At 38.0% G+C, this 12,592-nt stretch overlaps 1 long non-coding RNA gene across 1 annotated transcript; it reads right to left on the bottom strand.

Moving 5' to 3' along the window:
- Nucleotides 1–1,999: 1,999 nt before the first annotated feature.
- On the bottom strand, nt 2,000–12,228 carry LOC121396926. The gene is made up of 6 exons (XR_005963267.1): nt 12,098–12,228; nt 9,300–9,327; nt 8,335–8,375; nt 7,586–7,648; nt 5,497–5,531; nt 2,000–2,501 (listed from the first exon to the last, which is right to left on the bottom strand). It is a non-coding gene; the product is annotated as an uncharacterized LOC121396926 (long non-coding RNA).
- Nucleotides 12,229–12,592: the final 364 nt, after the last annotated feature.

The following is a 12,592-nucleotide window of genomic DNA, read 5'->3' as shown; positions in this document are numbered from 1 at the left end:
GTGCTCATAGAGAACAACTGTATCCTTTGGCTATTTATTTATACAATGGCGTAACATTGTGGTATATAGTAAGGTCAGATGGAGTGTGTGTGTGTGTGTGAGAGAGATCTGTCCGGTCCCTGAGTATTCAGGAGCCTTATGGCTTGGGGGAAGAAACTGTTACACTGGTATTGAGGGCCCTAATGCTTCCGTACCTTCGCCTGGCGTTAGGGTGTGATGTAGCGCTAGAGTCAGTCTACTTCACTAGCGAATTTACGCCAGCACCAGTTAGTAAATCGGCGAAGTGGCAAATTTTCGCTAGCGTTCGCCCTTTAGTAAATTTGCCCCAAGGTGTCTGTGTGCAGCTTCTCCTCTGTCTAAAAGAAAGCTGCAGACTCACATGAGATTGAACTACTGGTTATCCCATCTCTTAAGCAGAATGGCAACAGATACATACATATTGTAGCAGAGTTATTCTACAGGAACGAAGGCCAGACTCCCATGTTGGTGTAGTAAACTTAACATTATCTGATGATTTGTTATTGTCACCAAACCTTTTAGTAAATTTGTAAAGACAACTTTATATTTGAATCATGGGTCCCCAATAGTGATGGGCGAATACATTCACCTGGCGAATTTCCGCGTTTTGCCAAATAAATACTCAGACAAAAAAATTCGCCATCCTCAAACATTTTTGGATGCACGTCCGAAAAGTTACTTGAATCAAAAGCAACGCGCGGCAACACTATCTGGACGCCCATTGACTTTAAGGGCCAGCGGCAAATTTTTTTTGCTGTTTCGCTGTTTTAGCGAAATGAAACAGGAGAAATTCGCCCATCACTAGTCCCCAACCATCAGGAACTCTTTCGGTAAGTGAAAGATGTAAGTGTTTCTGTGTTTTTAGTGGATTCAGTTCCACATTTTACCTGTTCAGCAGTTGTTTTGTGTGCGGAGCTTGAGCAATAACTTTCTGCAGCTGTAAAAATCTGGGTTATGAGACTACACTGGGATTTGGGAATATTGCTTAAAGGGATACTGTCATGGGAAAAATTTTTTTCCAAAACACATCAGTTAATAGTGCTGCTCCAGCAGAATTCTGCGCTGAAATCCATTTCTCAAAAGAGCAAACAGATTTTTTTATATTCAATTTTAAAATCTGACATGGGGCTAGACATTTTGTCAGTTTCCCAGCTGCCCCAATCATGTGAATTGTGCCTTCACTTTAGGAGAGAAATGCTTTCTGGCAGGCTGCTGTTTTTCCTTCTCAATGTAACTGAATGTGTCTCAGTGGGACATGGGTTTTTACTATTGTTCTTAGATCTACCAGATCTACCAGTTAGGGAGCTGTTATCTGGTTACCTTCCCATTGTTCTTTTGTTTGGCTGCTGGGGGGGAAAAGGGAGGGGGTGATATCACTCCAATTTGCAGTACAGCAGTAAAGAGTGATTTAAGTTTATCAGAGCACAAGTCACATGACTTGGGGCAGCTGGGAAATTGACAAAATGTCTAGCCCCATGTCAGATTTCAAATTTGAATATAAAAAAATCTGTTTGCTCTTTTGAGAAATGGATTTCAGTGCAGAATTCTGCTGGAGCAGCACTATTAACTGATTCATTTTGAAAAAAATGTTTTTTCCCATGACAGTATCCCTTTAATATCTTATTCTGAAGTGGACATTTAGGTTCTTATGTGAAATACAATGTAAATATTACTTGATATACCCTGGTCCCTAAATGATGGACCATTGTCTTCTGGAACAGTTGATGTTCAACCTGGTGACCATTTAAAGAACCATCTGCTTAAAAGGAAAATATATCCCCGTTTCTTAGGGTTATGTAGAGCTTCCACAAATCATATAAGTGTATGTTTTTTTACTGATTCTGTGTTTTTACATCTCTGTTGCTTTATGACCACTCACCCACCCAGGGTGGAGGGCACGGCACCAGGTAATTACACTACTAGTGACTTGTAATATCCTTATAATTTATACTAAGAACAATATCACTATTTATACAAATTTATAGCAAAAACATTATTTGTTCTAAACATTAAAAATAGGTTGTACCATAAAGAGAACTGCAAGAACAAATATTAATAGCTGTACAAAGAGATAAGCAATACATATAAGAAGCAGGAATAGGGAGTAAATCAGTGGAACATAAATCCCTGTACAAATATCAGTGTAATTTAATTGCAGGTAAGTTTATAAAAATAAGACGTTTGTTCATAATCGATTTTAAACCTGCTGGACAATTATCCCAAATGAATGAATTCTGAGTCTCTAACGGTTACAGACACATAGAGGAACAATCAGCTCATGTTCCTGCACTTCTCCTTCTCCATGTGAATCCCAAATTCTCTGCCATCAGAATACAGAAGAGGTATATTTGTAGGGAACAGTTTCAATACGGATCAGTTCCGTATCCTACATCCAGGCATGGAAAGCTGTTGGGGAATTTCAAGCAGGGTCTGGGTGGGAGATCTGATCATTTGTTGGGCATCACCACAGAATAAATTACATCCTAAATGAAAAAGGAAACACACACGGAACAGGTTATGGGCTTTGCACAACACTAGGGGGCACATTTACAAAGCTCGAGTGAAGGATTCGAATAAAAAAAAACTTCGAATTTCGAAGTGTTTTTTTGGCTACTTCGACCATCGAATGGGCTAGTTCGACCTTCGACTACGACTTCGACTACGAATCGAACGATTCGAACTAAAAATCGTTCGACTATTCGATCGTTCGATAATCGAAGTACTGTCTCTTTAAGAAAAACTTCGACCCCCTAGTTCGGCAGCTAAAAGCTACCGAAGTCAATGTTAGCCTATGGGGAAGGTCCCCATAGGCTTGCCTGTGTTTTTTTGATCGAAGGATATTCGTTCGATCGTTGTATTAAAATCCTTCGAATCGATCGAACGAATAATCCTTCGATCGTTCGATCGAAGTATTAGCGCTAAATCGTTCGACTTCGATATTCGAAGTCGAACGATTTTAGTTCCTAGTCGATTATCGAGGGGTAATTAACCCTCGATATTCGACCCTTAGTAAATCTGCCCCAAAGTGTCTCTTTCGAAGAGTTTAAAGGAGAAGGAAAGATAAAATAACGGTTTCCTCTTTCCTCGAGGCGTTGCACATACAGACTAGAGTGAAAGGCAACTTTTTAACTTTACTGTGCATCCATCAGGCCCAGGATATCGAAGAAAGAAAAAGTGAAAGAAGGATTTTGACTTCTCCTGTAAGGGCCCTATAACCTTATAATTTCCAGCATAATTGTGCTTAGAGTGAGAAAGTCTAAGAGAAACCTCAGGTGTTTATCCTGCTATGGTATTATATATTCATTTGGCCACACCCCCAGTGATGTCATACCACACCCCAATGACCAATAGGCCATACAATATTCTGGCTTCTTGTATTGGGATGTAAATAAGAATAAGGGCAAACAGAGGACTTGAAGCTACTCCATGTTTACTATTTAAGGCAGATAATTAGCTTCCCAGTGCACTAATAACCTCCCTAATAATGGACTCCTCTGAAACAGTCACAAAAAAGGGAGAAGAGAGCTAGTTGTGTACGGGAATCCAATTTGACTACTTTACAAGGACCAATCAAATAATATCTTCTCCATGACAAACCTTCTGTTACACAGCAGGCCTCTGTCTTCTTAAAACCCACCTTAGGAGACCTGTGTTATAATTTTACAGGTGTACCACCAACGGGTGCTTGTTGCCCGTGACAAATTGCCGCTACTGCAGGTGGTAAAGCACCTTTTTATTCAGAAGAATGGATTACCCCCAATTTCCATTGTAAATTGTTACATGCACCAGTTTCCATTCTTCTGCATCAGAACATACTAGGGATGCACCGAATCCAGGATTCGGTTCAGGATTCGGCCTTTTTAAGCAGGATTCGGATTCGGCCTAATCCTTCTTCCTGGCCGAACCGGATCCGAATCCTAATTTGCATATGCAAATTAGGGGCTGGGAGGGAAACCACATGACTTTTTGTCACAAAACAAGGAAGTAAAACATGTTTTCCCCTTCCCACCCCGAATTTGCATATGGAAATTAGGATTTGGTTCGGTATTCGGCCGATTCTTTCGTGAAGGATTCGGGGGTTCGGCCTTATCCAAAATAGTGGATTCGGTGCATCCCTAGAACGTACTTTCTGTGAGCTTTGCCATCTGCAGAAATGGTGATTTCCCACGGGCAACAAAGACCCTAATGCGCCATTGCCTTAAAAGGAAAATGCTGATTTTGTTTTTTAAATATAATTAAGGTTATTATGATTTATACATTTGGTTCCCATGTCCTACCATTTTAAATCTGCTTGAATATCCTAATCAATATATGTCTGAGCCTAAGAATTACTGAATTTCCGTAATATAGAGAATTATGTCACAAACACCTATTTATATACACAAAACTATAGCTGCTTTGGATACCAGGGTCTTCTGAAGAGTTTGGTACCTAAACATGTATATAGAGACCCCACAATATGAGTATTGCATGCATATTTTCCTGATTGATAATCCATACCTTGAAGATTTGCAAACTATTTGTGTTTTATGCATAGCAAAAGCCCCCAAATAGTATGTTTACCCCAGAAAACCATATAATTTTAGAATATAGACTTTCTCAAGAATTCTGTTTTTTTTTTGCATTAAAGTTTCCCTAAGTGAATAGAGGAGGAGCAGGCGGCAGGTATATGGCTGTCCCCCAACACTTTTTGGGGTTACATTGATGAATATGCCCCTTCTAAAGTTTCAGTTACACCATAGAATTGTTTAATAGCATACACATTTCAAATCTATAAATTATGGTTGCAGTTTTATTTTTGTAGTGAATTCTGGGTGTTTTAATAATCATGAGAAGCCTAGGGGAAAAAAATTAGAAACATTTACAGCCTAGTAAGTTCAGGTTGTTAACAGAATAAGCTGCATAGTAGGTTTGCTAAGTATGGTTAATAAATAGTAGGGATGTAAATAGTAGGGATGCACCAAATCCAGGATTCGGTTCGGGATTCGGCCTTTTTCAGCAGCATTTGGATCTGGCCGAATTCTTCTGCCAGGCCGAACCAAATTTGAATCCCAATTTGCATATGTAAATTAGGGGCGGGGAGGGAAAACGCATTACTTTTTGTCACAAAACAAGGAAGTTAAAAATGTTTTCCCCTTCCCACCCCGAATTTGCATATGCAAATTAGGATTCGGTTCGGTGTTCTGACGAATCTTTCGCGAAGGATTCGGGGGGTCGGCCGAATCCAAAATAGTGGATTCGGTGCAACCCTAATAAATAAACAATCCAAAATCATCTAAAGGATGTACAGTCTGGGTATAGAGATCTTTTTATAACTCATACACGGGTTGAATGTTACGAATTCTCATCTATGGGTCGTGTCTGCACTGCCAACATGTCGCTTCCCCCAAGGGTTTGTGTATTTCACTCCATTCTTAATTATATACATAGTTTTGTGGGTAATGATAAAATGCAGGTAGAAGTTGTTACTATACTCACATTATTCTGTGGATTCAGGGAGGGAGCTGGGAAAGCTGAAGGAATGATATAGAGAAATATTAGTGTTACATTAATATGTGCCATTAGCTTGCAACCTACAATAACTGGAATCATTTAAATAGTTGAAAATACAACAATATAGTGACCCTTAAAAACATCTAAAATCTTGACAATCTTTTGCACTGTACTAATAGGACATTTTATTCCCCCAGTGGTTTTCGAAATTGTAGTGCAGGTATAGGATCCATTATATAGAAGCTCCAAAATTCCAGTAAGGCCATCACTCAGAGAGTACATTTAAATAAATAAAAATCTGATTTCTAAAAGTGATTTCCTTTTTCTCTGTAATAATAAAACAGTAGCTTGTACTTGATCCACATTAAGATATAATTAATCCTTATTGGAAGCAAAACCAGCCTATTGGGTTTATTTAATATTTACATGATTTTTTAGTAGACTTAAGGTATGAAGATCCAAATTATGGCAAGATTATAGATAACAGATCCCATTCCTGTATATCTTTTATTTACAGGGTGCAGGGTCCCCAGAGTGACAACGTCTAATTTAGTTGTTAGTTTCAGTCCTGACTGGCTAAGAAGTGCTGTGCTTTTGGTCTAGTAACCCATGGCAACCAATCAGAAGCTAGCTTTAAAACATTCTACCAATAAATTCTGTCTGCTGATTTGCTGCAGGTTTTTATTGGTTACTAGAACTGGAAAATCCCTGGCACACATTACCCCCCTAATGCATAGCACATATTTATTGCAATGACATCTCGTTTTTATCCGGGCTGTTAGTTGTCAAATCATCATTGAAATTCATTTCATTTCATCATTGAAATTTTTTTCATTTACTTTCTAATGCAGAAAAAAAATTAATTGTTTTTTCTTGCAACTGGCCGTGCACCTGCTGAACATTATTTTGAGATTTCTTTTCTCGTGATGTTCTGATTTGTATCAGTCTTCTACAGTTTTGCCCACTAATGAAACACTTTAGTGAATTCATCACAAAATAGAGCAAAAAAGAATAATTTTAAGACTTCTAAAGAACGTGATAACATTTAGGGGGTTATTTATCAAAAAAAAAAAAAGTTAAAAAAGTCCAACCAAACTAGAATTTATCATTTGACCTTATTTATCATTGAAAAAACTTGATAAAATCGGTTTGGTAAAAAACTCAAAGAACTGTGTGAATGATTTTTTGTGTTTTATGCCCAAAAAGCTAGAATTTTCTGTGAAATCACTCGAAACCCCTAAATTTTTTAATATTTTTGGCTGAAACTCAACATAGACCATCTTCATATTTCAAATGGGACCTTTCCCATTGATTTATACAGGACCCGACAGCATGGAGATGGAGTATTTTCGGATTCTGACTTAAAGCAGCCTCGGGGTATAATACATCACAAAAAAATCTAGTTTTTTTTCTCAACTAAAAATTCAGATTTTATAGTAAAAAAAAAAACTTGGGCATTGGGACTTACTCTTAGACTATAAGGAAAATTCCATCAGTAGTAGAAATCATCTACAGGTATGAGACCTGTTATCCAGAATGCTCGGGACCTGGGATTTTATGGATAACAGATCTTTCCTTAATTTGGGTCTTCATGCCTTAAGTCTACTAGAAATTCATTTAAACATTAAATAAACCCAATAGGCTGGTTTTGCTTCCAATAAGGATTAATTATATCTTAGTTGGGATCAAGTACACGCTACTGTTTTATTATTAAAAGGAAATCATTTTTAAAAATTTGGATTATTTGGAGTCTATGAGAGACAGCTATTCTGTAATTCGGAAGCTTTCTAGATATCGGGTTTCCGGATAAGGGATCCTATACCTGTACAACAACAACAACTTTTAACAAGTGTCAAGTTATTTATAAAAGAAAACATTTTTTTTAATAGCGAGTTTTCGTGTGCTTACAAATGAAAGAAACTCTTTAAACCGCTAAAACCATGAAGCAAAGAAAGATGTTATATGATAAGGTTCAGGGAAATTAGCAAAATACAAACTTCAATAAATTGGCCCCTTACTGTGTGAATGATACCCATTCTGTATATTTTACTAATCGAATGATCCCAAAACGTACTTTTCCGTAGGTGATTGGTGTCAATGTAGGAGTAACACACGTCTTGTTCAGCAGGGGGAGCTCCTGCACAAAACACAAACAAGAAAGTGATTTAAACAGATTCATGTAAATCATGGCAAAAAATATTGTGCTTTGTTTATGGCTCATTTTATTCTGCAACTTGGTGATTGGTGGCAAAATCAACAATTTGTGCAGAGTAGTCACTTACGGCACAACCTGACTAAATAATATACACACAGTACCTGCAGCCATTATATTTTAGCAATCTTAAAAGTGTGCAATGGTTCCATCAAGTAAAATGTCAATTTCGCACTACAAAAACAGTATCTCTCAAAAAAACATTTTACCATAACTTTAGTAACGAGAATAAAAGAGACATATGAACGAATAGCAGAACAGTGACATAGAGATGTAATATCAGATCAGTGAGTTCTGGGTGCAGAAACACTAGTAAACGTGCCCTGATTGTGGTGTTTATACAAATGGCCTGTAGATGTCACTGTGCTCAAGACTTATACTGTGCATACTTTCTATACAGCTTGTGGTGTTAGAGTTGCTTAATGTTGTTTAATAGCTGCATGAGCCTGCTAATAAACACGGTTATACTCTACTCATCCTCAGCTACCCAAAACATAACACTGATGTTTCATCTAATTGGGAGAGAAACACAAGTTAGTTGAGTTAGATATAGAGACAAGTACAGTATGTAAGTAAGTAAAAATACTATGTAGTTTATTGTATCTCAGTACCTGTGCGAGGCTGGTGATAAACTGGGTCTCCATCTACTGCACTGTGGACATAAAATGTTGGTTAATATCTATAAATGTAAAATAATGAAAATGGTATTTATTGCAATAGATCCAGCAGCATAGACCACACTGAGCATGTGCACATTCTTAGTCTTGCAAAGATTTTTGACAAAGTTACAAGATGGTGACCCCCTGTAGCCAACTTTGAAAGCATAAATTATTTGTTTGATTAGGGTTGTGGTGCAGTGAGTTCATTTTTTTATTTAGTATACAAAATACAGCATTTCTAGCCTTATTCTATTTTAGACTTTACATGCCCTTTAAGCATAGTAAAAACACTTAGTATTTGTAGTGCCTCTATAAAACTATATATTAATACATAGTAAAATGTCGGGACTCCGCATACATTAAGGGGTTATTTACTAAACTCCAATGTAGAGAGTGATATTCTGAGACAATTTGCAGCCACCAGTTTGCCATTTACTAGGGTCCAAATTACCCTAGCAACCATGCATTGATTTGAATAAGAGACTGGAATATGAATAGGAGAGGCCTGAATAGAAAGAGGAGTAATAAAGAGTAACAATAACAATAAATTTGAATAATTTTAGAACATGTGTTTTTTGATGGGGTCACTGACCCCCATTTGAAAGCTGGAAACAGTTAGAGGAATAATTTAAAAACGAAAAAAAAAATGAAGGCCAATTAAAAAGTTGTTTAGTCATTCTATAATATTATAAACGTTAACTCAAAGGTGACCCACCCCTTTTACCCCTGTAAATGAACCATATTGCTTTTCATTTATTTGGAGGGTTTATGTCTACACCCATAATACATTTTATTCAGAAAACCAGTTTCAGGATTTTTGGGATTCGGGGGCTTCTTCAGTGGTGAAAAATACAGCCTGTGTCTGGAGCCTCAGAGCTTCTCATATAGACTATAATGAAAGAAGAAGTGGAACTTACAGAGTTGGGCCGGTAGAAAGAGGAATGCCTAGGAAAGAAAAGAAGGTCGGTTTGTGAGCAAAAGAAAGTGACTTATTAGTTTTAGTTCAGCTTTATGTTAGGTACACTCTCATATTACATTATACATATTATTTATGCCCAACGGCAAAGCATATAATGGACTTTTCCTGCGTCTTTCCTGCAGATGTGCCTCACTATTGTATCTTGTTATTATTTATTATGCTGCACATAATAGGCGTTTTTATGTCACATCTCCCCAACCAAATCCAATCAGCAGCATGAGAAAAAGAGCCAACTTCAGCATTAGAGGTATGGGATCCGTTATTTAGAAACCCATTATTCAGAAAGTTCCGAATTAAGGAAAGGCCGTCTCCCATAGACTCCATTTTATCCAAGTTATTCAAATGTTTAAAAATGATTTCCTTTTTCTCTGTAATAATAAAACAGTAGCTTGTATTTGATCCAAACTAATATCTAATTAATCCTAATTGGAAGCAAAACCAGCCTATTGGGTTTATTTAATGTTTACATGATTGTCTAGTAGACATAAGGTATGAAGATCCAAATTACGGAAAGATCCGTTATCTGGATAGACCCAGTTTCCAAGCATTCTGGATAACAGATCCCATACCTATATTAAAAAAAAGTAACAGAGAATAACAGTTGGAGATCGTACGGTTACCCAGCAGAGATAATTTTTTAGGGTAACAGTGGTGTAAGTAATAGTAAATGATGGTTATGGAGCCCAGAAACTCAAGAGCTGCAGGTCTGATTATCAGTGCCGATTCTTGCCTAAGGGCCGTCTGAGGCGCCTCCTGCAATGCCGCCCCCCCTGCCAACTTACCTGTCGGGAGGGGAGGCAGGAAAACTAATGCGAATTGCGCTCTCTCACATAAGTAAAGCCGAATTTCTGGTTTAAAAACCGGAAATTTGTCTCTTAAAGGTACCAGGAGCCATGGGCGGATTTTCATTAAGGCTAGGGGAGGCTAAGCCTCCCCAAACCTTTGACATCTGAAAAAAAACCACTGCGGAATTAACAAAAATCAAACCTCCCCTTTGTCTAGAGAAGTCTGAGTGTGGGGAAAAGAATCTGGGGGCAGTGTCTCTGCAGAACGCATCACAGACGTTTTCTCTCATGCCTGCCTGCGTAAAAGCCTGGTTTTGTCAAGTTTAGGACCAGGTACAGTTGGCTGGGAATCTGATTGGCTGTAAAGTGAACTTCAACCTCCCTCCAGCCAATCCAGTTCCAGCATGGCTTTGCCAGGACTTTGAGCAGAGACCAAGCAGCATCAGAAAATGACGTTAGAGTTCTGAGGGAATAGATTAACTTTCCGCTATATTTATGAGGCAGAGTCCTGTTGATGACTCCGGAGGTAATCACCCCCACTACTAAGTGCAAGCCTTAAACAAATAAATCTTATCCTTTTTTCTAAAACTGCTTTTTTATCTGCTTCACCCTCACCTCCCTCCCAAAACGTTACTTTATCTACACTAATCCTTCAACCCCTGTTTATTTATGGCTGCAACTTCTGTATATAATAGAATTAACCATTTTCTTGCTCTAACTAGCGTTACTATTTTGTTTAAACCTATAGTTTTTTCCTGAGGTTATTATGTGTCTGATTACTCCTGAAATTAGCATTGCATTTATCCAGTTATGGGTTTTGTGACTATTATACATGAAATGTATGCTTTTTTTGGGGGGGGGGGGGTTAATATAGATGTATTTAGCATTTATTTTATCCTACATTGTTTTCTGGGGAGCGTAATAAATTAAATTTGGACAGCATTTATTGTAACCAATATTCAAGGGCAATAAACATGGAACTGGCAATTCATTTACCTAAATTAATTGCAACCCTGATGTTTCACTGCTTCTCGTTTCATATACTGTGCCAGGTGTATCAGTAATTTATCCACTTTGCTGGGGGTAAGTACCCACAGCCTTTTACTGTATGTAATGTGTTGTGTAAAAGTGCCTTTCACTGTATCCTTTGGGTCAGCAGTAGTGATGGGCAAATATATTCACCTGGCACGAATTCATGGGGAATTTCCAATTTTTATGAAAACTTTCGAATTGCTAGATTTTAGTGAAAACTTTAGTGAACTTTCATATTTCACCATTTTGTGCAAATGTTTCACCGTTTCGCGAATTTTGCAGGAAATTCGAGAATTTTTCAGTGAAACAGGAGAAATTTGCCCATCACTAGTCAGCAGTTAGGCAGCTTTAATTTAGACAAAAGACTGAGCTTGATAGACAGGAGTCCTATATTACTGCATATAATGTACTTGAGGTGCAAACACTGCCTCTCACAGTATGGAACATACTTGGGGTACCAGCACTTTCTCTGATTGTATATAATGTGCTTTGGGAGTCGGTATTCAGAGCCTTTCATTGTATATAGTGTGGTAGGAGTGCAGGACACTATACGAGTATACTGCATTGTAGTAGTTTGTCCCAACACCCTTCAATATGTTGTGTCCTTATATGTGGGTAGGCTGTAAAGTGCCTAAAATATTATTTTTATTTTTGATTGCCTAGTTTGATTGTCTGTCGTTGCACTTGAAGTCAGTTGAGACTGTGGCAGGTACTTGTGGTGTTCATTTATACTCCAGTTGAGAATCTAGTACATCTGCCAACATATGGCCAAATCTAGCCTCCCCAAACAAAAAAATCACCCTCCGCCTATGCCAGGAGCGGCTTTTTGCTGCCCCTGGAAACCTCTCCGGCATTGCCGCCTGAGGCGAGCGTCTCAGCTCGCCTCATTGGCGGCGCGCCCCTGCTGATTATCACTCACCTGTATTTGATTGGTCAGAAGGAGGTTTAGTTTGTCCAGTCTTGTGTCTGAGCTTAACAATGCCTACCGCAATAATAATACTGAGTATCACCAGCAGAGGGAGTCCTATCCAAAGCAGCAATTTCCATCTGTTGCCTAGAAAAAGGAAGATGCAATTGGCAATTGTTTCCTTGATTACAGAACTTTAAAAGGATAAAAGTAAACCTTAAAAATAAGCAAATATAAAATTGATGAGAGTGTTATTCTAAGCACTTTTGCAATGTACATTCGTTATTTGTTTACTTTTTAATGCAACATATTAAGAGATACATGTACTGTTAACATGAATAAATTGTGTTACAATAGGAATTTTTTGATTTAGGTACAACAGCGCCACCTGCTGGTCAGTTTCCCACCAGTCTGACCACCAAGTAGTCAAGGAAGTTGTCAGGAGAAAGAAAGAGGGCTAACTTGATGTTTTTCTGGTTAGGAAAGATTTGAGAAAGGTTTCTAATA

Source organism: Xenopus laevis, chromosome 8L (assembly GCF_017654675.1).
Source record: "Xenopus laevis strain J_2021 chromosome 8L, Xenopus_laevis_v10.1, whole genome shotgun sequence".
Lineage (NCBI taxonomy): Eukaryota > Metazoa > Chordata > Amphibia > Anura > Pipidae > Xenopus > Xenopus laevis.
This window is presented reverse-complemented; position numbering and strand designations above follow the sequence as displayed.